The 26,250-nt window shown below is 43.0% G+C and overlaps 1 protein-coding gene across 5 annotated transcripts in view; it reads right to left on the reverse strand.

The window, feature by feature from the left end:
- Positions 1–26,250, reverse strand: part of LOC126480967 (myosin heavy chain 95F) — a 390,816-nt gene that overhangs the window by 357,760 nt on the left and 6,806 nt on the right. Inside the window, exon 2 of one of the 5 annotated variants that reach the window (XM_050104397.1) lies at positions 324–439. The exons of the other annotated variants lie outside the window; for them this stretch is intronic. The gene's annotated coding sequence lies outside the window, so the exon portion shown is untranslated. The remainder of the gene's footprint in view (positions 1–323; positions 440–26,250) is intronic. 5 annotated transcript variants of the gene reach the window in all.

Here is a 26,250-nt window from a genome sequence, read left to right on the forward strand (position 1 = left end):
GAATAAATTATACTAGTGAGATTAAGCAGGTAAGTGAAACAGCTGTGATGATACAAAGTTAATTTTTTTAAACACAACTACAGAAATTATAGTAACTGAAACAAAGGAAAAAGGGGCATGTGAGTGAAAGAAGTAATTTACAACATGGCCTGGTTGGTATTATGAGTAGTATCTGCAGCTAGACGTGGCGAATAAGGGAATTGTGTCTGGTCATGCAGTACTAAGCTCGGGCTGATTGATGAACATATGTTTATAATTTCTGTTATTTTAAGAAAGTTCATCTTCTTTCCCTTATGGATGTGATGTAATACTTCATGTTTCACCTTGTATCTATGGCGTCGTTTAAGCAGGTGGTCTGCGATGGTAGAACCTCCTTTTCTAAGTTTCCAACTTCTGTGGTTTTTCTTCAAGCGGGTGCGTATTATCCTGTCAGACTGACCTGTACAGAATTTACCACAATTACATGTTATTTTATATATTCTACTCATTTTCAAAGCTGAAATGCTGTCATTACCATCAGGCAAAAAGTGTCGAACAGTGTTGTGCACAGAAAATAATAGTTTTACTTTCCTGGATTTAAGCTTTCTGGCTATACCTAGTGAGATTTTTCCTAAATATGACACTGTGCACCATTTACTGCGTTCTTGCGATGGTGAGTCTAGAATAGGATGAAAGAACAGAGTACACCTGTTGTTTCTGCTTTTTGTGCATTATAGTGTCCACCAAGGTAGAAGAGTAGCTCACTGTTTGAGGCCATATGTCTGATTTTATTTAATTGCATTCGTAAATTGTCATGCGGATGGACATTAAGTGATCTATCACTGAAGGAAGGGCAGCATCTTTATGGGTCATTGGAGTTGAGAATAGGCAGGCATTACAACATCTGTGATGGTAGGTTTCCTACAAATCTTGAAACTATAATTATCGTGACTTGTGTCTATGGTTAGATCTATATAATATATGTTTTTACCTCCAAACTCCATTGTGAATTTTGTACTGTTGTGTTTGGGATTTAGTTTCTTGAGGAATTCCTCATCTGTCATAAGCACAACACATCATCAACATATCTAAACCACTCTCCAACCTTGGTAGAGAGTGGATTACTTTCCAAAAACTGTTTTTTGAAACTGCACATGAAGATTTCAGCAATGTCTCGAGCAACTGACTGTCTGTATATCCTGCTATTGAAATGGAAATAATTTACTGTTAGGTAAGTTTGTGTATCTAATCTTATGTCATCTGTGACTACTGGGTTAACTCCTGATTTATCTAGTAAGTCTGTGAGAATTTTTAGGCACTCTTGAACAGGTATATTACTGAAAAAGTTGTTAACATCAAAAGAAACTAGCTTGGTACTAGGGGGCGGGGGATTTGCACTTAACTCTCTGGTTAATTTGTAAAATGGAGCTGAGAATGCAGACACCACAGGGCGGATTGGGATATTATCTTTATGGAGTTTATGGAGGTCATGCAGTCCGTGAGCTATACGATTTATGTTGGTGAGAAAGTAGGTATCAAGTCTAATATACTTTTGTACTGCTTAACAAGAGTTTTAATTTTATCATTATACGACCTGAAGGTCCTTCTGTATCTGTTGGAAGTTGGTGGAGTTTAAGAAACCTTCCACTTTGTTAACGTAGTTACGTTTGTTCATTAAGACAACAGTATTTCCTTCGTCTGATCGGATTGCAGTAACATTATTATCCCTCATTTTCTTCTTGAAATTGTTTCATACTTCTTGTCTTTCGCTGGTGGGGCACTAGAAACGATGTTAGACGTTCCCAGGCATTTAGTGGCGATCTCATCACATAATGCACATTATTAATCTATTTTTATTGTTTCCAATTGTTTTTCAGAAACTTTTTGTGGTGAAATAAATAATAAATATTGCAGAATATTACACAAGTGTGTGCGTGTTATCATTTCTAATGTATAAAATATTCTACCAAGAACCCACGGAACAATCAATCAATGCAAATTGATAGATAATGCTTCTGTTATTTAGACGTGTGTCTTGGGCTGCTAGAGTTCATTTATTGCCCGATGCTTCGAAAGCTATACACTATGGGTTGAAAAATGTGGTCAGTGGCGTCTTGTCCACTTCGGGTGGGAGAAGAGGAACGAAGTGGTATAGCCACTTGTTGATAGCTGTGTTCCGGTAGTCAGGAACTGCAATTGCTCCGAGCTGTTAGTAGATACCTTTCTGACAGGTGGCTGCTCAGACAACGGCACGCGATGAGGATATAAATCAAAATTTAAAGAAATCGTATCTTTGCGTGTCTTTGACAACGCAATGCGGTTCGAATTCCTTACGATATCTAGGTACGAACCAGTGACATTGGCTTTTCCACAGTTTTGCAATTGACTTAAGCGATTAGCTAGGCATATTCTTTATCTAGCTGAACAGCGGTATTGACGAATATCTTATATCTGCAGCTTTTTGGAAGGGTAAAGAATGGTAGGGCAGAAACTACCAGCTGCAGCTCAGTAGTCTTGGAGGCAGTCATTATGCAGAGGTGAAAAGACTTGCAGAGTACGGAGTAGCACGGACAGCAGCGTCAAACCAATCTTCGGGCATATGACTACGACAACAAGAAGCTTAAAAATGGTTCAAATGGCTCTGAGCACTATGGGACTTACCATCTGTGGTCATCAGTCCCCTAGAACTACTTAAACCTAACTAACCTAAGGACATCACACACATCCATGCCCGAGGCAGGATTCGAACCTGCGACCGTAGCGGTCACGCGGTTCCAGACTGAAGCGCCTAGAAACGCACGGCGACACCGGTCGGCAAGAAGCTTACTTCTCAAGAAGATCAAGAGGAAAACAAATTTAAAGGTAACAACAACTCTACTGTTGGTAATTTTGTCCAAAGTTTTGTGTCACTGTTTAATTAATATACGAGTTCTACCATTTATTACCATGAAGCAGACTACAGAAATGTAAAAGATCTTCCGTTTAATGTAGAACAATCACAAGTAGTTATTTTTTCGGATAAGACTTGTATTGTAATCAATCCAAGCATACATACAGAAACAGAAGAAATGGTTAATTCAGTTCTGTACATCTAGGGGTACTACACCAATTAGAAGCGTAACACGTGGTGTGGGAATAATAAACAGGGTGGGAACTACAAAAATTTTAGATGTCCATATTGATGAGAGTCTAAAATAGTAAAAGCACATTCTGGAACTCTTAAAACAACATCGTTCAGCCTCATTTGCACTTAGAATCACTGCAAATCTTGGAGAGAGGCAAATCAGTAAGTTTACATTTTTGCATATTTTCATTCAATAATGTCATATGGAATAATGTCGTGGGATAACCCACCTTTAAGAAAGAAAGTCTTCATTGAACAAAAACGTTCTGTAAGAATATGTGGTGCACACCCATGATCATCTTGTACACATCTGTTTAAGGAGTAAACTGCAGCACGATCTGTAACGGAAGTATCAAGATCCTTCAGACTGGCGCTAAGTGTTCTGGATGGGTGAAAAAGTCAGAGTCTAGAAACAACCTAGTGAGAAGTTGTAGGATGCTATAAATCCCCAGGATACTTGTTAAAATCTGTATTACTAAGCGACTATCCTATAACCCATTCCCATTTGCAAGGCTGCCCACGTACAGGCTTCCAGGGGCAGCAAAAATTTGATTTTCAATATTCCGCGTTATTATTGACTGAACTTGAAGATTTAACATACTCTCACAATCTGCTCATTAAGAGTTATAATCTTATGTTAAAAGTTTAACACAATACGTCCAATATACAGTTGAAACTGTATGTTTGTCTTGCAGCGTATCTGACGATGCGCAAATAACCGGACTTTATTCGTCCAGTATTTAAGGATGAGAGCACTTAGTGACTTCCAACAAACTTTACACATAATTTCAAATCTTTACGAAACTTTTTCTCGCTGACACATTTTTCAAGCAGCATTCGAATCATCACTCAATGTACCAGGAAAATTAAATCACTGTACGACACTTAATTCAGGAGATATGATGTCATAAACACGTAATGTGCTAAAAATTACCGCATCATGCATAACGTTTAAATTGTTACTTTTTAGCTACTAAGACTATTCACAACACTTTTCATGGACAGTATCCACATTTGCCACTGAATATGGCTACAAAAATATATCATTGTACCACACTTAGTCCAGGAGGTACCATATCATAACCATTAAACTACATGAAAATGAATCTGCAGTGCAAAATTCGCTGACATACAAGTGAAATATGGGTACAAATATGTGTAAAAAAGGTTGTGAAATATATTTGACATGTGTTTACGTGAGCAAGACCAAGAGTAGAAAACCTATCCTAAACCCCTGGAACGATTTCAATCAAATTTGGTGCACATATTAGTTACAATCTGGAAGGAAATACTGTAGGAGCAAGAACCACCAACTTACTACTGGGGTGAGTGTGATAATGTGGAGAGAGGAGGACGAAGAGTAAGACAGACAACGAGGGGAAAGGTAGAGAGAGGCACAGTTATGAGGAAGAGGAGCAGAAGGAGAACAGAGATAGGTGAGGGGGAAATGGACAGAGAGAGGGGAGAGGAAATATGTACAGAGGAAGGAAAGAGGAGAAGATGGAGGGAGCCAAGGAGAGGAAGAAAACTGGAAATTTGTAGTAAGTTCCTATTGGACCAAACTGCTGAGGTCATTGGCCCCAAGGCTTACACACTACTTGGATCTAACTTCAACTAACTTACACTAAGGACAAAACACACACTCATGCCCGAGGGAGGACTCGCACCTCTGGTGGGAGGAGCCGTGTGAACCATGGCAAGGTGCTCAGACCGCGTGGTTACCCCAAGCAGCAGGAAAGGAAGACAGAGGCAGAGAAATGAGGAGGAAGAGGTGAACAGACAGAGGGCAGGTGGGAATAGATAGAGAAAGGAAGAGTAGAGGATGGCCAGAGAGACAGGAGAGCAAGAGACAGAAACAAAAAGGGAAGGGGAGGATACAGACAGAGAGAGTGGGACGAGGTGATGAACAGAGAGAAGGAGGAGGAGATGGACAGAGAGAGGACAGGAGGAGAATGAGAAAGAGAGGGGGAGGAGGAGAATGACAAAGAGAGGGGGAGGAGGAGATGAACAGAGGTGAAAGAGCAGATAGGCAGAAGTGGGAGGACTAGATTAACACAGGGAGCAGAGAGGAGGAGATGGACAGAGAATGGGGGTGGCGGAGGTGGACAGAGAGAGGGGGTGGCGGAGGTGGACAGAGGTGATTTGCAGGGACAGAGGGGAGGAGGATGGATAGAGAGAAGAGGAGTGGTGGAAATGGAGAGAGGGGATGGGTAGAGAGAGTGAGAAGAAGGAGATGGACAGAGAGACGAGGGAGTTGGAGATGGAGTAATAGAAGAATGGAATAAATACATACCCAGGCAATTTAGTACGATTATAAAATCATAGTTTGCTGTCTGTTGGATACTTTGTTACATGAAAGATATCCTCTAGTACACTAATAATACTTTACTGGCGTGAAAGGAAACGCCAAGTTGCGCCGTGCGTATGAATTCATAACTAGCCGTAAGCCAACTTCTCGAGTTGCTGTGTGGCCCAGTTCTCAAGTGAGAGGAAGGCAAGGCATATCCCCTTCAACAAAGACCATGATTTGTAAATATTTAAACCATCGGTCAGGGTGATTACCGTGTTCTCCTATTCGCTAGACATGAATGTATTAATGGTGTTCGTGTAGGAATACATTACATCACAGTGCCCCAACAGAAGAAGCCGTACGCCAGCTGGCAGCTGCAATCGATTCGCACGCGGCATCGACCTGCGGTGGCGACCTTGGCGCGCTCGACTTGCTGCTGCCAGACCCGATTGCACACATCCTGCCACACCAGCCGCGCGAGAGGGGGCGAAGGGGTCCAACAGCTGACTCGGTGACTACACAGGAAGGCAGCCTGCACTTTCTCTCTACCCGCGCCGGCAACGGTGGCGAAGAGCTACATTGTGCGCGGGTTTCTCATGTTCGAGCCACGCTGCGTCACCAAATGGGTGCTCACTTCGCAATATTGCAGGTTCAGGCGGAATGGAACTCAGTTTCCTCCAGCCATGTTCTGGGATGAATCACTCTGGTATTACAATAATTCTGTTAAGTAATCTTTTGGCGTATTAGCGATATCGCATTTTGTTCAGGAAGCTTCAGTTTAGGAAGTTACTGGTGTTCTTTTGCAAGTGAACAGAATTTGTTATGGATTAAGCCTGACAGGCCAATCAGAGGAAAACAGAGGAAGGAAAGAGGAGAAGATGGAGGGAGCCAAGGAGAGGAAGAAAACTGGAAATTTGTGGTAAGTTCCTATTGGACCAAACTGCTGAGGTCATTGACCCCAAGGCTTACCCACTACTTGATCTACCTTCAACTAACTTACACTAAGGACAAAACACACACTCATGCCCGAGGGAGGAATAGAGAATAGTTGATTATTTCCTTTTATTTCTCGGTTGTCTTGTTCTCTACCCGAAGCGTTCACAACGTTTTGTGCAAGGTTCAGTAAAATGTAAGCGAGAGACGTCACATTTCTAAACAACAGAAATTTATTTTCAAGAGAGCCATTACAATAGCTACACATTCGGCTCACTTCGTCTCCAGAGATCTCCTGTCTTCACAAAAGTTGTTTGGCTTAGAATATGTCATTGATTCAACATCTACGTCTATATTCCGCACGGCACCTTACGGTTTGTGGCAGGGAGTACTTTGTGTATCATTGTCTGTTCCCCTTTTCCTGTTCCAATCGCGCACGGTTCGCGGGAAGAAGGATTGTTGGTAGGCTTCCGTGTGAGCTCGAATTTCTCTAATTATACCTTCATGGTCATTCCGTGAGACATATGTAGGAGGAATCAACATATTGCTTGACTCTCCTAGGAACGTATGCTCTCAGAACTTCGACAGTAGTGTACGGAGTGTTCGTTCAATCTTAAAATATCCTGAATGGATACCCTAACTTTTCGAAGGTTATACTACCTCTGGTAGAATTCATCGATGATATAAATTACAGGAGCATGCTAAAGTAAGCACTGTGGTATTCAAAATAATTTCAGGTTAATATGTTAGCTACTTTACTTATGCAATAAGAAATCTACCTGATCATTGTGGATTAAATAAGTCGAAACCAGCAGCAACATATCACTTCACTCATGTTTTCCTAGGAAAAGGTTGTTAATTACTTGCAAGACAGTGGAATTTCAGGTTACAGTTGGAAATGAAAATGTTTGCAAATTGCCTCAGTTTTTCTAGTGTGCGTTACGCGTCAAGTTCGATGAAGACCAACGTTCTAGAATAGATGATGTCCGTTTTTGTTTTTTTATGGTAATGTTAAATCGATAAGCGCTTTGAAATGTTTGCGATGTAGAAACAGGCAATGCATGACATATATCTACTGAATATCGGTTATTTTTATAGTTTTGCGTGGCATTTAGGAGCGAATGGTAATCAAATTGAAAAGTTCCATCTACGCCTAGGTGTTGGTGTTGTGTGCACGATAACAACTGACGAACGGAACACGCACGAGTACACACAATGCTGTGTCAACCATGGCTGATTGAGAAAACATCCCAAGCGTATCATGGCAATGTAAAATTTATTCATTCGTGAATTACAGAAACGTTTTGTATGATTTTAGGTACAAATATCATCAGTAGACAGCAGATTTTTGTGTTGGATGCACAGTGACGCAGAGAAATAACACACCGGATTGTTGTCAAGATGACTTAACGCTGTGAATATTTAGGCTACAGCCTACTCCAGTACTACCGTAGCCTCCATCTAACTTTGGGTGCTGCGTAATTATCAGATTTCGTTCCGCTAAATAAACAGCGCGTTTCTTCCAAGTGGTGCCATTAAAAGTAACTGAAAGCGTTTATTATTCTTTTAAGTAGTCTATGGTCCTTTTAAATTCATTTATTTATTATTATTAACAGAATTTATACTTCGTTACGACTGTAGACATTGTATCGTTTGAAGGCTTCATCATGAAAGAATACCAAAGACTTTTGTAATCACTAATCAATGTTTTCTTTAATTTACAGAGATGTAACTAACGCCGAATTTAATGCGATTTATTTATCGACCGCTTCCAGTGCAGGACCGTCTTATTCAAGGTAATCAAATACGCAATTATAAAACCATCATTACATGTCACACATCTTTCGAAATTCAGGTACATAATTCAAGTCAAGCCGACCAATTCTGAAAACAGTAACTATGTGGAATGAGGCGCTATCTATAATATTCAGAATTATTCTGCTTGGCATAGTTAATGTGTTCAGAACTGTTCAGACTTAAAATATGTACCTTGGATTTTGAAAAGAGCATGATTTGTAATATTGGTTTTGGAATTGCATATTACACTACCGTGAACATCGTCTTGGACTGAAACTGGTCGGTAAATAATTGCATTAAAGTCAGCATTTGCATTATGCATTTCCTACGGCACATGTATAATGATACCTGCCTAGACAAGATGTTTAGTATCTGTTTTGTTTGTCACAGTTACATATGATGAGTAGATTCCAAACATTTCATAGCGTAATCTACCGACCTGCGTCTCCTATGAGAGACAGAATGCTAGAGAAAGAGTACAGTCTTCCAATGTGTTTGACAGCACTACAGAGACTATAAGAGGATTTTATTATTTGTAGGCGAAATCAGGACATGACAGCGAGATTATGGACTTTCGAAAATCAGGTGTGAGTAGTACTGAAGCAACCGACTCGGTTAAAGCAGCGAATCACGAAACTGATAGAAGCTCGTTAGTCAGTACTCACAGACACGTATAAAAAGAAATGAAATGAAAAATATGAAAGCTGCAAAACAGTGGGTTTTAACAACAGAAAGAACAAGAAAATGAACTTTTACAGAGTGAAGTCCTCATTCAGGTCCCCTTACGTAAGCTTTCAGTGATTTTACTAAATCACAGGTAAATAGCGATAATTACTTTAAGTACCTAACATGCGCTGCCTTTCCTCTTCAACTGTCCTATTAGAGCTACTAAGCCTTTTGTGTAGCCGCAGACCATTACATTATAAGACCCGAAGTTATTACACTTCCCATCCCCCCAGCCGGCCGCTGTGGCCGAGCGGTTCTAGGCGCTACAGTTTGGGTGTGTTCAAATGTTCGAGTGAGTGAAATCTTATGGGACTTAACTGCTAAGGTCATCAGTCCCTAAGCTTACACACTACTTAATCTAAATTATCCTAAGGACAAACACACACACCCTTGCCTGAGGGAGGACTCGAACCTCCGCCGGGATCAGCCGCACAGTCCATGACTGACGCGCCTTAGACCGCTCGGCTAATCCCACGCGGCGCTACAGTTTGGAACCGCGCGACCACTACGGTTGCACGTTCGAATCCATGCCTCGGGCATGGACGTGTATGATGTCCTTAGGTTAGTTACGTTTAAGTAGTTCTAAGTTCTAGGAGACTGATGACCTCCGATGTTAAGTCCCATAGTGCTTGGAGCCATTTGAACCGTTTGAACCATGCGATCCCTGTTTCTCCATGGGCATCTTAGAAAATGGATGCATGCAACCAATTTTACTCATAGTAAAAATTTAGAATAAGAATTTACTATCTGAAAACACTTGAAAATTCATACCACTGATGTCAGTGTACTCTGAAGAGTTTCTAGAAACCATAATCAGATTTCGACGACTTTATTTTTTATGTACCGACAGCTTAATTCGTTGCCTTTTCCAGCTTAATACGCCGCCTTTTCTGTCTAGATGTGTGATATGTTACACTGTTCTCTTCCGGTAACTATTATTTTCTCAAATTATTCTGTTAATACAATACAAAACTATAGTGGTATCTGATTCTTCTCTATCGATATTTTATACAGCTTCTCAGGCGCTGGCATCAATCAAGTAATGCTGGTATTCTAATCTGAATTAACGAAAGCTAGCAGAATTTAAATACAAAGATAAACAATTGCAGGCACCCGATAGATATGTTCGCTGAGACACAAGTACGACAATAAATTCTGCCGGTACCCTGAGAGAGAGGGGGAAGGGGGGAGGCCGGTTCCTTGGTCTTAGCGTAACTTTCGCCTATGATGATATTATGCATACTGAGGCTCTCCATGATCCGTATTTTATATTAAACTGTCGATTTACCATAAAGTACATGCGTTTTACACACTGACGGAAAAAAGTCACAGCACCAAGAAGGAGTTGTGCGACGTAAATGAAAGCTGGTAGGCGTGTTTCTGCATCTGAAAGATAATGCCCATTGAATTTTGGCGCCAGTCGCGTAAGACTGGCGCTAGTAGCGCCACTAATAGGTTGCAAATCAAGTTTGCTTTAAATACGGACTGTAATGGTCGTGAGCGTTAGTTATGTTTGAGACTGGACGTGGTGAGATGATGTTCGGCGGATGGCTGTGGCACATCGCGCATTCCACTGACCCCAAACACCGCCATTTTCGACTTCAGTGGAGGCAAGTAAGAGGTCATTGGAGGGCAGGGTGAAGGCCTGTTTCATTTTCTGATGAAATTTGGTTCTGCCTCGGTGCCAGTGATGGCCGTGTGTGGAGAGCCTGCAACCAATCTGTCTGCGCGATAGACACACTGGACCTCTATCTTGAGTTATGGTCTGGGGTGCGGTTCCGTGCAGGAGCACTCCCGTCGTTATCCTTAGCACCCTGATTGCAAATCTGTACGTCAGTCTAGAGATTCGACCTGTTTTGATGCCATTCCTGAATAGCATTCCAGGAGGTATTTTGCAAGAGGGTAACGCTCGCCCACATACCGCTGTTGTAACCCAACATACTTTACAGAGTGTCGACATGTTGCCTTGGCCTGCTCGATCGCCAGATCTGTCTTCAATCGAGCACATGCGAGCCATCATCGGACAACAACTCCAGCGTCATCCACAGGCAGCGTTAACCGTCCCTGTGTTGAGCGACCAAGTGCAACAGGCATAGATCTCCATCCCACAAACTGACATCCGGCTCCTGGGCACGTTTGCATGCTTGCATTCAACATTCTGGCGGTTAAATCGGTTATTAATGTACCACCATTTCACAACTGCAATGGCTTATCTCGGGGTTACATTGTAAGTAGGCTGTTTGGGCTTTAATGTTGGTAACGCCACGTAGTGTTCTGTATGAAAATCGCTGACTGCGCTGTGTGCAGTCTGTGGCTGGTTGGTCTCATTGTTGGAATATTCGTTTGTGTAGTGTTGGGCAGTTGGATGTGAACAGTGCATAGTAGAGATGGGCAAACTGAAACACATAACTGTTTCGAAACAAATGAAACAGTACAATGTAATGTTTCGATACGCTGTTTCGAAACAGTGAAACAGTTTGTGTTTTGTAATCTAATACACATTTTATCATCTTGAATGTTTACTGTATAAGTATGTCCATATAAACACAAATGAGGTGGGTGCGAGAGCGCTAATCATATCGCAGAAAGTATGAAACTATCACCTAGGTGTCTTGGCAGTTTCGTATTTTTGCTGCAAATGCGCTGCTTTCGTGTTGTGTGACTTTGATACTTTTCAATTGGCTGAGGACAGCCGTATCTGAAAATAGAAGAACCGCCACGAACGGAACTGGAGGTGGGAGCGAACTGCAGAAACAACGGATATGCTACTGGGATTCCCACATTCCGTTAGTGCGGGGAATATACCCATCCTGCTAATTTCCATGTACACAAAGGGAATCATTGTGGATAATAGGCACAGTGACTACAGACTCACAAATAACGCCAAATAATTCGAATAAATAACAAAATATAACAGAAAAAAAATTTGTCTTTCAAGGTGTTTCGAACCGTTACTATAAATTCACCATGCTTCCCAGCCCTTCCCGTTCACCATTACACTATCAGTGATATGTCAAACAGATTGCTTGCAACTATACCTACATCAAATTTATGTATATGTCTAATAACTGTCACTCTACGCCTTTTTTTTTATTCAAAATGTTGTAGGCTTACTTGCGTTTCTTAATATGAGTATTGCACATGAACAGAGAAGCGTATGTTATAAAAAAGTGTAATTTAACTAAACGATTTTCACATATTTATTATTTTGAATGTGAATAGTATGCATTGTTTTATTGTTTTGTTAGTGTTTATAAAGCAGATGTTACGCCATTTCGGAATAGCACAGTCAGCTAGAAACGAAGCTTTATTTTCGGATATCTTCTTAAGCTTCATGCTATTTCTTGTCAAAAAGATTTCGACACTCTTGAAAGTGTTTCATGAAGCGGTATGTTGTGTTTCAGAATCTCGTCCGACACAGAGCGGAATGAAACATCCCTGTTTCAATACAATTAGTCCGTTCCAAGCACAGGTGGACTGAAACAGCCTTATTTTGAAACAACGATACAGTTTCTGTGTCTGGCTCGAGATCGAATCTGGTCTGGTTATCCGAGACAGGGGCGGAATGAAACACCACTGTTTCGAAACAGTGAACCACAGCCGTTCCGAAACACTGAAACAGTCCCACGTATCGATACACTGTATCGAAACATAAAAACAGTGGCCAAGTCTAGTGCATAGCGTTGGGCAGTTGGAGGTGAGCCGCCAGCAGTCGTGGATGTGGAGAGAGAGATGCCAGAGTTTTGAGAGGTTACTATAAGCGGACGATCTGGACGTCTGCCCGTCAGAAAAAGGAAATTTGTAAGACTGGATGTCATGAACTGATATATATATATATAGGGTGATTCAAAAAGAATATCACAACTTTAAAAATGTGTATTTAATGAAAGAAACATAATATAACCTTCTGTTATACATCATTACAAAGAGTATTTAAAAAGGTTTTTTTTCACTCAAAAACAAGTTCAGAGATGTTCAATATGGTCTCCTCCAGACACACAAGCAATATCAACCCGATACTCCAACTCGTTCCACACTCTCTTTTGCATATCAGGCGTAACAGTTTGGATAGCTGCTGTTATTTCTCGTTTCAAATCATCAATGGTGGCTGGGAGAGGTGGCCGAAACACCATATCCTTAACATACCCCCATAAGAAAACATCGCAGGGGGTAAGATCAGGGCTTCTTGGAGGCCAGTGATGAAGTGCTCTGTCACGGGCTGCCTCGGGTAGTTTGGTTTTCAGCCTAGTCAACAGCGCCTCAAGCGAACAAATGTACAACTAAATGAAACTTTATAGCTCCCTTAATTCGCCGACAGATAGTGCTTAGCTCTGCCTTTTGTCGTTGCAGAGTTTTAAATTCCTAAAGTTGTGGTATTCTTTTTGAATCACCCTGTATATTATGAATTTTGAACACTATTAAGGTTAATACATTGTTTGTTCTCTATCAAAATCTTTCATTTGCTAACTATGCCTATTAGTAGTTAGTGCCTTCAGTAGTTTGAATCTTTTATTTAGCTGGCAGTATTGGCGCTCCCTGTATTGCAGTAGTTCTAGTAACGAAGATTTTTGTGAGGTAAATGATTCATGAAAGGCATAGGTTATTGTTAGTCAGAGCCATTATTTTGTAGGGATTATTGAATGGCGTTACGCTAAAAATATTGTGTGACAATTTAGTGATGATCTGAATAAGTAAAGAGAAAACTGTTTGAGTACGTTGAGTTTTGCTCAGCTGTTTACCAGCACAGTCATCCATAATTTTTCAAAGGGGACGTTTCAACATTAACCTTTGATCTTGCAATGCTAATCACTTAAATATGTGACGTAGACAAATGTATTTTCGAAATTTCGTGACTTTACATTATTTTTTGGTGTTGCAATTTGTTTTCTGCCAATATAGGTTATGGGCCGCAGTGAATCCGATTCAGATCAATGTTCCCATTGATGACTTAACTGTTTCCATTTGAGTAGTATTCGTAATGTAAAAACTGGTGGGGAAGCTATTGCCTGTTAAAGTTTGATTGGACTACTCTTATAATATCTGTATATTTCCGATATGCTCAATGTAAGATGTAACGCGAAATTTGGCAACAGAGACATATAAATTAAGAAAAGGCTAATGGCTGTGATTTCTGGGAGAGGACTGATTGATTGATTGATTAATCGAGAGCGTTTATTGGACCAAACGGCGAGGTCATCAGTCGCACAGAAGAAACAGGGTGCGCTAAAAGTGGACGGATCCAGTCAGGGGAGCCAAATTATAAAATAATGAAATTAAAAGATACACAGTACAAGGCATAAAAGGTGGAACCAAATCTAAAAACTGGAAAAAAAGAAAATGGCTGCCATTAACACCATAACGCAAACAGCTGCGGTTGGAGTGGTGCCGTGACCAACTAACATGGACTACTGGTGAATGGTGGCGCATTGTGTTCAGCGATCAATGGCGATTCTGCACTATCCCGGATGACCATAGTCGACGATTATGGCGGCGACCTGGGAACTGGTCTCAATATTTCAACATTTCGGAGACGCACAATGGTGTTAAACCTGGCGTTGTCTACATCTATATCTATTCTCTGCAAACCACGGTGAGGTGCATAGCAGAGAGTGTGTTGTCTACAAAGCCTGCATACTCGGTTCGCTAGACAAGCATTCAAACAAATAGTATTAATGAGTTTTATTACAACAAGGCAAGTACAAATATTTAACTTTTGCAATTACACAGATGTGTCGCAGGCAAAGGGCGACGACATACGAAATAATCCGAAGTCTGTGCTACATATCGAGTACAAGCGAAGTGATCTAGCGTGGACGCTGCTATCCAGGTCACTTGTCTTGAAGCTGCTACTGAACTGGATGTCACCAGTCGATCACGGCGCTTATGTCCTCTTCACATTAGGGGCCGCTGCTCACGCGTTGTCGTCCTGGAGGGAGGCCCGGTCAGCGTGCGATTGGCTGACTTCTTCTCACAGCCTTCTCTGCTTTGTCGTTCCCGACTGGCGTGCCGGCGCTTGGTATTACGCCGTAACACCGTGCGTCCCATTGTACCAGTTATTAGGGTTACTTTCTGTTCCTTTCACGTATGGAGAGCGGGAAGAATGACTGTTTTCAAACATCCTGCCTCTACGCATGCAGTAATTATTCTAATTTTGTCCTCACAACCCCTATGTGAGCGATACGCAGGGGGTTGTAGTGTATCCCTAGAGCAATCATTTAAAGCCGGTTCTTGAAACTTTGTTAACAGACAGTCTCGAGGTAGTTTACGTCTGTCTACAAGAGTCTTCTAGTTCGTCCCTTCAGCATCACTGTGACACACTCTCAAGGATTAAATTAATCTGTGACCCATCTCTGTATATGTTCAATATCCCCTCTTAGTCCTATCTGATACGAATCCCACACACTTGACCAGTCTTCTAGAACCGTTCGCACAAGTGATTTGTAAGCAAATTTTCTTTTGTAGATTGAGTGCACTTCCCCACTATTCTACCAATAAATCGAAGTGTACCACCTGCATTACCCACGACTGAACCTAGGCGATCAGTCCATTTCGTATCTCTACAAAGCGTTACATCCAGGTATTTGCATGAGTTGGCCGATTCCATCTGTGACTCGCAGATGTTATAGTCACAGAATACTGCGGTTTATTTTTTCGTTTTGTGAGGTGCAACATTTTACATTTCTGTACATTTAGAGCGAGTTGCCAATCTTTGCACCACTTTGAAATCTTATCAAGGTCTAACTGAATATTTATGCAGCTTCCTCAGATAGTACTTCATTATAGACAACTGCATCATCTGCAAAAAGCCTCATTTTACTATTAACATTGTCTGCAAGTTCATTAATATACAACATGAACAGCCCTCCAACACGCTTCCCTGGGGTACATCTGAAGTTTCTTCTACATGATGACTCTCATCCAAGATAACATGCTGTATCCTCCCTACCAAAAAGTCCTCAATCGAGTCACAAATTTCACTTGATACCTCGCATGTTCATACTTTTGACAAGTCTAAAAGGAAGTCGTTAACTCCGGTTACACGATAAACGAGACAAATCTAAAGGCCGTAAATTCAACTAAATACCTAGAAATTACAATTACAAACAACTTAAATTGGAAAGAACACACAGAAAATGCTGTGGGAAGGCAAACCAAAGACTGCGTTTTATTGGCAGGAGGCTTAGAAAATGTAACAGATCTACTGAAGAGACTGACTACACTGCGCTTGTCCATCCTTGACGGAATACATCCCGAAAGTTCAAAGAAGGGCAGCACGTTTTGTACTATCGCGAAATAGGGGACAGAGTGTCACTGAAATGATACAGGATTTGGGGTAGACATCATTAAAACAAAGGCGGTTTTCGTTGCGGCGGGATCTTCTCACGGAATTTCAATCACTAACTTTCTCCTCCGAAAGCGAAAATATTTTGTCGACGCCGACGTCATACGGAGAAACGATCATGATAATAAAATAAGGGAAATCGGAGCTCGCGCTGAAAGGTATAGGTGTTCGTTTTCTCCGCGCGCTGTTCGACATTGGAATAACAGTAAATTATTGTGAAGGTGGTTCGATGAACCCTCTGCCAGGCACTTAAATGTGATTTGCAGAGAATCCATGTAGATATCTACCTGGTTGTCTTGGGCCAAATCTTCCAGTATGCCACGTGAGAAAAGTGCGAGCTGGGTTTCAGATGATCGTCTGATTCTACAACGAATCCATGTCAAGGATATTGGACGTTAGTTTGTGGATAACTTGACCTGTGACTTATTCGAAAAACATGGCACGGTTTTTGTACGAGGGATCTACGACAGCTTATAGTTAGAAGAGGGCCTAACTCAGCCGCGTATTCAGTATAGAATCTGACAGGGATTCCATCGAGTCCTGGAGCTTCGTTCAATTTTAACGATTTCAGCTGTTTCTCAACCCCACTGACACTAATACTTATTTCCTTCATCTTTTCAGTGGTACGAGGATTAAATTGGGGCAGTTCTCCTCGGTTTTCCTTTGTAAAGGACATGGTGTGGGGAGCCATCGGATGTGGGTCCATGTCATGGCTATATGGGGCGAAATCTGACGGCACATTGATACGTCACAGACATTCTGCGTTCTCATATGGTCCCTGCCATGCGAGAGTATAATGGTGCGATTTTTGAACAGGACAATGCAAGTCCACACATGGCAAGTGTCTCTATGAACTGTCTGTATGATTACGAGGTATTCCCATAGCCAGGGAGGTTCTGTCTACGGCAGAACATATGTAGGATCAGCTCGAACGTCAACTCCGTCGCACAATCACTATCCAGGATATTAAGAACCGGTTACGTCAGTTGAGGGCCAGTTTGTCTCAGGAGAGGATACTATGGCTTTATGACTACATTTCCAAACGAATCAGTGCATGCATTCAGACCATAATAGGACGCTCATACTGTCCAGTTAGTTGTAAATTTGACCCTGCTATGTAATCACTGCAGTAACACATACCGTCTCAATCCGTGACGTTCGTTTTCTCCTCTCCTTCTGTGTACTACTTCTTTTTTTTTTCCAGGCAGCGTATATACACGAATCTCTGAAGCGGGACGAGTGCAAACTGTGGACGTCACAGCCCCGTATGGTACGATAATCGATATCAATGTGCCTTCCGTGAAGCCGAAAAGTAGTTGTGATAAGTTTGGCGAGGTAAAAATCGCTTTATTTACTTACGTTATCTACACGGGAGAGCAATAGAATAAGTGATGAGCACTTCATGCAGTTTTAACCACACCCAAGAAATATAATCGGCGGAGTTCTCATACGTCAAACCAAGTTAAGTTATTCCAGCTATCTAGTGTCAAATGAATGTATTCGCACGCCACCGTGTCAAGTTACCTCCGTTGGCGTTCTTCTGGTACCATCACTCACGCAGGTCTTCTGGTGCCGTATTCCGACAAGTTCCAATTCTTCGTCAGTGACGTCATTGGTCCGTCTCTTATTCAGTTGATACCTCTCCATTAACGGGAACGTTTTCGCTCGACGTCTGTGGTCAGGACAATAAAATTAACCGCAACTATGTCCGTGATGAAAACTGATATCCTCCAGATAACTCTGAGGCTCTAGGCGGATGAAGTAGGATGGTCACATCAACAAATTATCAGTTATCAGGAAGGACAAGGCTCACTGCAAATACTGGCACATGATGGCCAACATAAGATAGTTAATCCAATGCGTGTAAATAGATAAAAAAGAAGTTGTTTCATTTCATTAACCCCGATCGGCCACGAGAATCGACGAAATGTCGATGGGTAACTATAAGAGCAATGTGAAAAGAAATTATCATCTAACCGCTTTGTGGGGAAGACAGCTATCAAAATAAAATTCAGTGGAGCAATCCTACATATCTCTCGCCTAGACTAGACACAGTTATCCTAATGGTAATGTGACCACTCACGATGGCGGGAAATTCAGGTTCGAGTCCCGGTTCGGCACAAATTTTCACGTGTCACCAACAGATGGAACATCTGAACCTAATACAGCTGACACCAAGTTATTCGCATTCAGGGAATTTAATTCGATCTAATTTCGAACTGTTGTCAATCATCATCAATGTAAATACTACTTCTTCCACGTATCTATCACCTAACGACCATTAAAATGAAATCAGAGTATTCCTGTCTTATTTGGTGACGTATGGACAGTGACTGTTGTACACCATATGTGAAGACTGGAATAGGACCGAAATGTAAAATGTGCCGCATGTTTTTCTGAATGAAGACTGTTTGTCTAAATTTCGTCTAGAGATAAACATGAAAAAGACCAAACTAATGGTTATTAATCGACAAGGTTATGATAAAATCCAGCTTACAGGTTGCTGAAAGGATCCGGAGGCAGTGAATGGTTGTGTACATTTAGAATCTCCGATCAATCACAAATGCAATTACGATGAAGAAATAAAATGACGCCGGCCGGTGTGGCCGAGCGGTTCTAGGCGCTACAGTCTGGAACCGCGCGACCGCTACGGTCGCAGGTTCGAATCCTGCCTCGGGCATGGATGTGTGTGATGTCCTTAGGTTAGTTAGGTTTAAGTAGTTCTAAGTTCTAGGGGACTTATGACCACAGCAGTTGAGTCCCACAGTGCTCAGAGCCATTTGAACCAACCAAATAAAATGACGAATCGTCCGTGTCCGAGGCGCGAGATCACCAAGGTCTGGCAGAACCGAGCATCATCCAAAACAGCGAACATCAGCTTGATGAAATCATTTGGTGTTCCCTGTGTTTTTGTATGGCTGTGAGGCCTGGACCTTGAAAGCTAGTGACAACACCCAAATTGATGGCTTCGTGATGTGGCATGTTATGCGTAATTTGAAGTTTATCTTGCAGTGTCAGTCAAAGCTAGTTACAGTTCCTTGGGGAGAAGCGGTTAATGCATAACTGATCACCTTGCAACGAAAAACAGAAGACACAAACCACGAGGAAGAGCAGCAAGTAGATGGCTGGATCAAGCGATGAAGATTCACATTGTATGAAGAAGGGCTAAAGATCGCTGTGGATGAAGACGTCCAGTCGAATATTCAGTTAATTAAGAAATGAACGAAGACACGACGTCGCGACACTCAGCAATGAGTAAATCGATTAATGATGATGATGCTTTGTGCTTCCCTTCCCGCAACACATCTTTGGTAGCTTACCATGTGTGGGTCAGATGTAGATGATAGTCTCGGTACATTCTTGACGCTGTGGGTTGATAAATGTTGAAAGTCCCAACAATAGATATATAATGCTCCATGTGTCTCACACCGTCTACTATTCCGCATAATTCGGGCTGTGTAATTCCGTATAACTCTCTCTGTGTAGCTACAATCACGCCAGTAAACATTTAATAAAACACTCATGAAACCACCTGAAAGAGATATGACGTTTGCTGGCGATAAATATTTATTTTGCACTGTTAAGGTATACATAAAGCATAAGTACATACACAAGCTGCGACATGGTCGCGAATGGAACAGTGACCCGAATATAGAATAAATTTCCGTTACGTCACGTCCATGGTTAGAAATTTTTTGTCGTCAGACTACCGGTTTCGGTCTATAATGACCATCTTCAGATCTGTTTTTTAAAAACATGTCCTAATATACTGGAGCCATAGTGGCTCCAGTATATTAGGAATATACATAGTCAATAATATAGACAACCAGTTAATTGCGTTGTCCAAAAAATTGTGTTGTAGTTAAATTGACAACGAGAAGACCTAAGACACGGGCCAATCGATTGGGCTCACGTTTGGCAAACCATCTAATGGTGTGTGGCGGAGGGTACTTTTTGTACCACTAACTGAGACCACCAACCCTCTTCCACTGTGAACAGCACGTGGGAAGATTGATTGTCGTTAAGCCTCTGGATTGGCTAATTTCTCGAATTTTCTGCTCATGGTCATTATGCGAGACGTATCTGGGGGAAGTAATATGTTGCCCGAGTCTTCCTGGAAAGTGCTCTCTCTAAATTTCAATTGTAAATCTCTCTGTGATGCACAACGCCTCTCTTGTAACGTCTGCCAACGGAGTTTGTTGAGCATCTGCGTAACCCCATCGTGCCCACTAAACGATCCCGTGAAGAAATGTGCCGCTCTTCGTTGGACCTTCTCTATCTCTTCTACCAGTCCTATCTGGTAGGGATCCCAGACAGATGGACATTACTCAACACTCGGTCGAACAAGCGCCGTGTAAGCCACTTCCTTCGTGGATGAGTTAAATGTCCTTAAGGTTCTTACTGTGAATCTGAGTCTGGCATGTGTTTTTCGCAGTGTTTGTTTTATGTGGACATTCCACTTAAGGTCGCTCTGGATAGTTACTTGTAGGTATTTTATGGTAGATAATGTTTCCAGCAGTTTGTCATCAGTCGTGTATTTCTTTTCCTATATATGCGCAATATGTTAAATATTTACGTTAAGGGTCAACTGCCACAGCTTGTACCATTCATCAATTCTCTAGAGATCATTCTGCAAATCGTTACTATCTTCTGGCGCTGCTACTTTGTTATGGACAACTGTATCATTTGCGAACAGCCTTAGAGAACATACGATGCTTTCTACTAGTTCATTTATATATATTGTCGTTGGTGTACCACCTAAAATGAAAAATCCTTAAGATATTTTGGTTCGCTTCTCTCTTGCTTTTGGGCTCAAATGGCTCTGAGCACTATGGGACTTAACATCTGTGGTCATTAGTCCCCTAGAACTTAGAACTACTTAAACCTAACTAACCCAAGGACATCACACACATCCATGCCCGAGGCAGGATTCGAACCTGCGACCGTAGCAGTCACGCAGTTCCGGACTGAGCGCCTAGAACGGCACGGCTACCGCGGCCGGCTCTTGCTTTTGAGAAAAACAGCAAAGTTCTTGACGAACAATCGACTCAGAACTGAGCGTTTTGAACCTCACATGAGGTTCGCAAACAAAAGTTTTCCGAGAAATCGAGAAAAGATTGTCGGATTTAGCCTAGCACCTTCCTTCGACGCTGTAGCTCTTTGGGAACCTTCCTTTTGGTACAACTCTCGTATAAACCAGATGTTCTCAGAGTATGTTCACATAACATTTCTTCCTTCTCGGGTGTGAGAAACTATCCTCAAAATCTATATACACTGGTGTCCAAAAATAAAGCAACAAACCGTTATTTTCCCGTCCCGTGTCTAGTTCACGATATAATCATACAAACTGTCAACAGATGTCTGTACGATAGTGTTCTTCACGGAAGATAGCACTCTGGTTATTGTCGGAGACCTGCCGTCTGTTGCCGGCCGCGGTGGTCTCGCGGTTCTAGGCGCGCAGTCCAGAACCGTGCGACTGCTACGGTCGCAGGTTCGAATCCTGCCTCGGCCATGGATGTGTGTGATGTCCTTAGGTTAGTTATGTTTAAGTAGTTCTACGTTCTAGGGGACTTATGACCACAGCAGTTGAGTCCCATAGTGCTCAGAGCCATTTGAACCAATTTTGCCGTCTGTTTACCTCTGGTGCGTCTTCACAGAAGAGAATGTCTAGAGTGGAGCCGGAAACATGCTACCTGTACAGTCGAAGAGTGGGCCAGTATTGCTTTCACAGACGATTCCCAATTGCCGAGCGCTTCTAGGCGCTACAGTCTGGAACCGCGCGACCGCTACGGTCGCAGGTTCGAATCCTACCTCGGGCATGGATGTGTGTGATGTCCTTAGGTTAGTTAGGTTTAAGTAGTTCTAAGTTCTAGGGGACTGATGACCTCAGAAGTTAAGTTCCGTAGTGCTCAGAGCCATTTGAACCACTTGATTCCCAATTTGGCCTGGAGAGTGATTCCGACGGATTCGCATCTGGAGGGAACGTAGAACATGATTTAGGGACCCAGACATTGTGGAAACATACCAATATCGAGGAGGATCCCTAATGGTGTGGGCAAGCATTACGTTGACCACTCAAATACCTCGTTATGAAATTTTTCAGGTGAACTAAAAAGGTTCAACTTCTGTCAGGCATCGTGACAAGATCTTGAGACATCATATGTGGTCGCTGCAAACTGCTGTGGGCCCAGACTTCGTAATGATGGACGATAATGTTCGACCTCATAGAGAACGGGTGGATGATGTTTCCTTGGAAACGGAAGATATTGCACGCATGACATGGCCTGTTCACTCTCCCAGTTTGAATTCCATGGAGGATATCTGGAATGCACTAGGGAGACAGGTTGCATCACGTCAGCATGCGCTGACCGTTCTCCAAGACTTGTGAGTAAAAAATGGTTCAAATGGCTCTGATCACAATGGGACTTAACATTTGAGGTCATCAGACCCCTAGAACTTAGAACTACTTAAACCTAACTAACCTATGGACATAATAATAATGGCGTGTGACGAGGGCCTCCCGTCGGGTAGACCGCCCGCCTGGTGCAAGACTTTCGATTTGACGCCACTTCGGCGACTTGCGCGTCAATGGGGATGAAACGATGATGATTAGGACAACACAACACTCAGTCCCTGAGTGGAGGAAATCTCCGACCCAGCCGGGAATCGAACCCGGGCCCTTAGGATTGACAGTCTGTCGCGCTGACCACTCAGCTACCGGGGGCGGACTACCTAAGGACTTCACACACATCCATGCCCGAGGCAGGATTCGAACCTGCGACCGTAGCCGTCTCGCGGTTCCCGACTGAAGCGCCTAGAACCGCTCGGCCACACCGGCCGGCACTTGTGAGCAGTTCTGCAGGAAGAATGAGTGTCAGTTGCCTCAACATGAAACTGATGACATCATTCGCAGCATGCCCAGTAGTTGTCAGGCCCGTATTGCTGCCAGAGGTGGTCACACGCCGTATTGAGCACATTAACCAGTTGTCGGAATGTGTGCAAATCCGTTGTTTTTGTCTAACGTTATGTGTGTTGCAATTGTGTGTGCCCTGTAATTTTTACACTGTTTCTACTTTACTATCACCTGTTTATACTATTTTGTGGCAAGATAAACGCAACCTTGCAAAATTTCTGTTTGTTGCTTTAATTTTAGACACGGGAGTATTTCAGAGTCACTCTAACACACAGGCATAATACATTAATGGATCCTGGCTGACATGAACTACAGTAGTTGTAAGAAACTCTATGAAAAACAGCTTTCTAGTAACTACGTTGTACAGTTATTTTGACGACCCATTGTGACTTAAGCTAGCGAATTTGCAGCGCCGACTTTTTTAAGTGTCGATTCGTAGCTCGGCTTTCTCACTGCCAGCTTAGCTGCGTGCTAACGGAGCTCTAACGACCCACAAAACAATAAGCGCCTGCATGGCGGCACCTGAAAAAGTGCCCACTTGCACGCTGCGTTTCAAATAACAAACGATATGTTTCCTATATACACTCCTGGAAATGGAAAAAAGAACACATTGACACCGGTGTGTCAGACCCACCATACTTGCTCCGAACACTGCGAGAGGGCTGTACAAGCAATGATCACACGCACGGCACAGCGGACACACCAGGAACCGCGGTGTTGGCCGTCGAATGGCGCTAGCTGCGCAGCATTTGTGCACCGCCGCCGTCAGTGTCAGCCAGTTTGCCGTGGCATACGGAGCTCCATCACAGTCTTTAACACTGCTAGCATGCCGCGACAGCGTGGACGTGAGCCGTATGTGCAGTTGACGGACTTTGAGCGAGGGCGTATAGTGGGCATGCGGGAGGCCGGGTGGACGTACCGCCGAATTGCTCAACACGTGGGGCGTGAGGTCTCCACAGTACATCGATGTTGTCGCCAGTGGTCGGCGGAAGGTGCACGTGCCCGTCGACCTGGGACCGGACCGCAGCGACGCACGGATGCACGCCAAGACCGTAGGATCCTACGCAGTGCCGTAGGGGACCGCACCGCCACTTCCCAGCAAATTAGGGACACTGTTGCTCCTGGGGTATCGGCGAGGACCATTCGCAACCGTCTCCATGAAGCTGGGCTACGGTCCCGCACACCGTTAGGCCGTCTTCCGCTCACGCCCCAACATCGTGCAGCCCGCCTCCAGTGGTGTCGCGACAGGCGTGAATGGAGGGACGAATGGAGACGTGTCGTCTTCAGCGATGAGAGTCGCTTCTGCCTTGGTGCCAATGATGGTCGTATGCGTGTTTGGCGCCGTGCAGGTGAGCGCCACAGTCAGGACTGCATACGACCGAGGCACACAGGGCAAACACCCGGCATCATGGTGTGGGGAGCGATCTCCTACACTGGCCGTACACCACTGGTGATCGTCGAGGGGACACTGAATAGTGCACGGTACATCCAAACCGTCATCGAACCCATCGTTCTGCCATTCCTAGACCGGCAAGGGAACTTGCTGTTCCAACAGGACAATGCACGTCCGCATGTATCCCGTGCCACCCAACGTGCTCTAGAAGGTGTAAGTCAACTACCCTGGCCAGCAAGATCTCCGGATCTGTCCCCCATTGAGCATGTTTGGGACTGGATGAAGCGTCGTCTCACGCGGTCTGCACGTCCAGCACGAACGCTGGTCCAACTGAGGCGCCAGGTGGAAATGGCATGGCAAGCCGTTCCACAGGACTACATCCAGCATCTCTACGATCGTCTCCATGGGAGAATAGCAGCCTGCATTGCTGCGAAACGTGGATATACAATGTACTATTGCCGACATTGTGCATGCTCTGTTGCCTGTGTCTATGTGCCTGTGGTTCTGTCAGTGTGATCATGTGATGTATCTGACCCCAGGAATGTGTCAGTAAAGTTTCCCCTTCCTGGGACAATGAATTCACGGTGTTCTTATTTCAATTTCCAGGAATGTATAACAAACAGCTTGGATAGGCTATACGTGCCACTCCGAATCTTTCCGAAATCACACGATTAATATGTTGTGTTGTTTTCACAGAATGGAAGTATGCATGCAGGAGCTTTACATGCCAACCTTTGCGACGATTCTACAAACAACGACGCTTTATAGCACCACAATTTGATTCCCTACTTATAATAATGCATATTTTTGCAACGAAAGAGACAGTGTAAATGATTTGAGCCACACTGAACGTCTTTCCAAGATTCTAACAACAACACTCCACGAGTTATTACACTACTTCAAAAGCGTTGTCCGTTACACTGCAGAAACACCACTAGTTTCGATAGTTTGCCTTGTATTAGTACGGTAGTCCGGTTCGTGCTTGTGAATTTTGCGCCTGCCAATTTGTAGACAGGAATAGATACGCAGCAGTCTCAACGAACACAAACACTGTTTTGCGAGCCCTTTCTTGGAACAAAATAAGGGCGCAGCGCAAACGAGTGAACAAATAATATAAAAAAAAAATGGTTCAAATGGCTCTGAGCACTATGAGACTCAACTGCTGAGGTCATTAGTCCCCTAGAACTTAGAACTAGTTAAACCTAACTAACCTAAGGACATCACAAACATCCATGCCCGAGGCAGGATTCGAACCTGCGACCGTAGCGGTCTCGCGGTGTCAGACTGCAGCGCCTTTAACCGCACGGCCACTTCGGCCGGCAAATAATATCTACTAGTCAAGTTACAATACCGCACTGTAAATAAGTTTACTCGTTAAATTAGTGCATACATACATACATTAATCCTTGTTCCATAGATCATGAATACGAGATTTCGTAATGATGTTTACACTAAATAAGTATTATTTTTTAGAGTTACTACTTCATATCTAAGAATTCACCTATTGAGTAGATGGAGTTTTCATTCAGAAATTCTTTTAATTTGCTTTTAAATGTTGGTTGGCTATCTGTCAGACTTTTAATACTATTTCGCAAATGACCAAAGATTTTAGTGGCAGCATAGTCCACCCCTTTCTGTGCCAAAGTGAAATTTAATCCAGAACAGTGAAGATCATTCTTTCTTCTAATGTTGTAGTTATGCACTTCGCTGTTATTTTTGAACTGAGATGGGTTATTAATGACAAATTAATGAC

Source organism: Schistocerca serialis, chromosome 5 (assembly GCF_023864345.2).
Source record: "Schistocerca serialis cubense isolate TAMUIC-IGC-003099 chromosome 5, iqSchSeri2.2, whole genome shotgun sequence".
In the NCBI taxonomy this organism is placed as follows: domain Eukaryota; kingdom Metazoa; phylum Arthropoda; class Insecta; order Orthoptera; family Acrididae; genus Schistocerca; species Schistocerca serialis.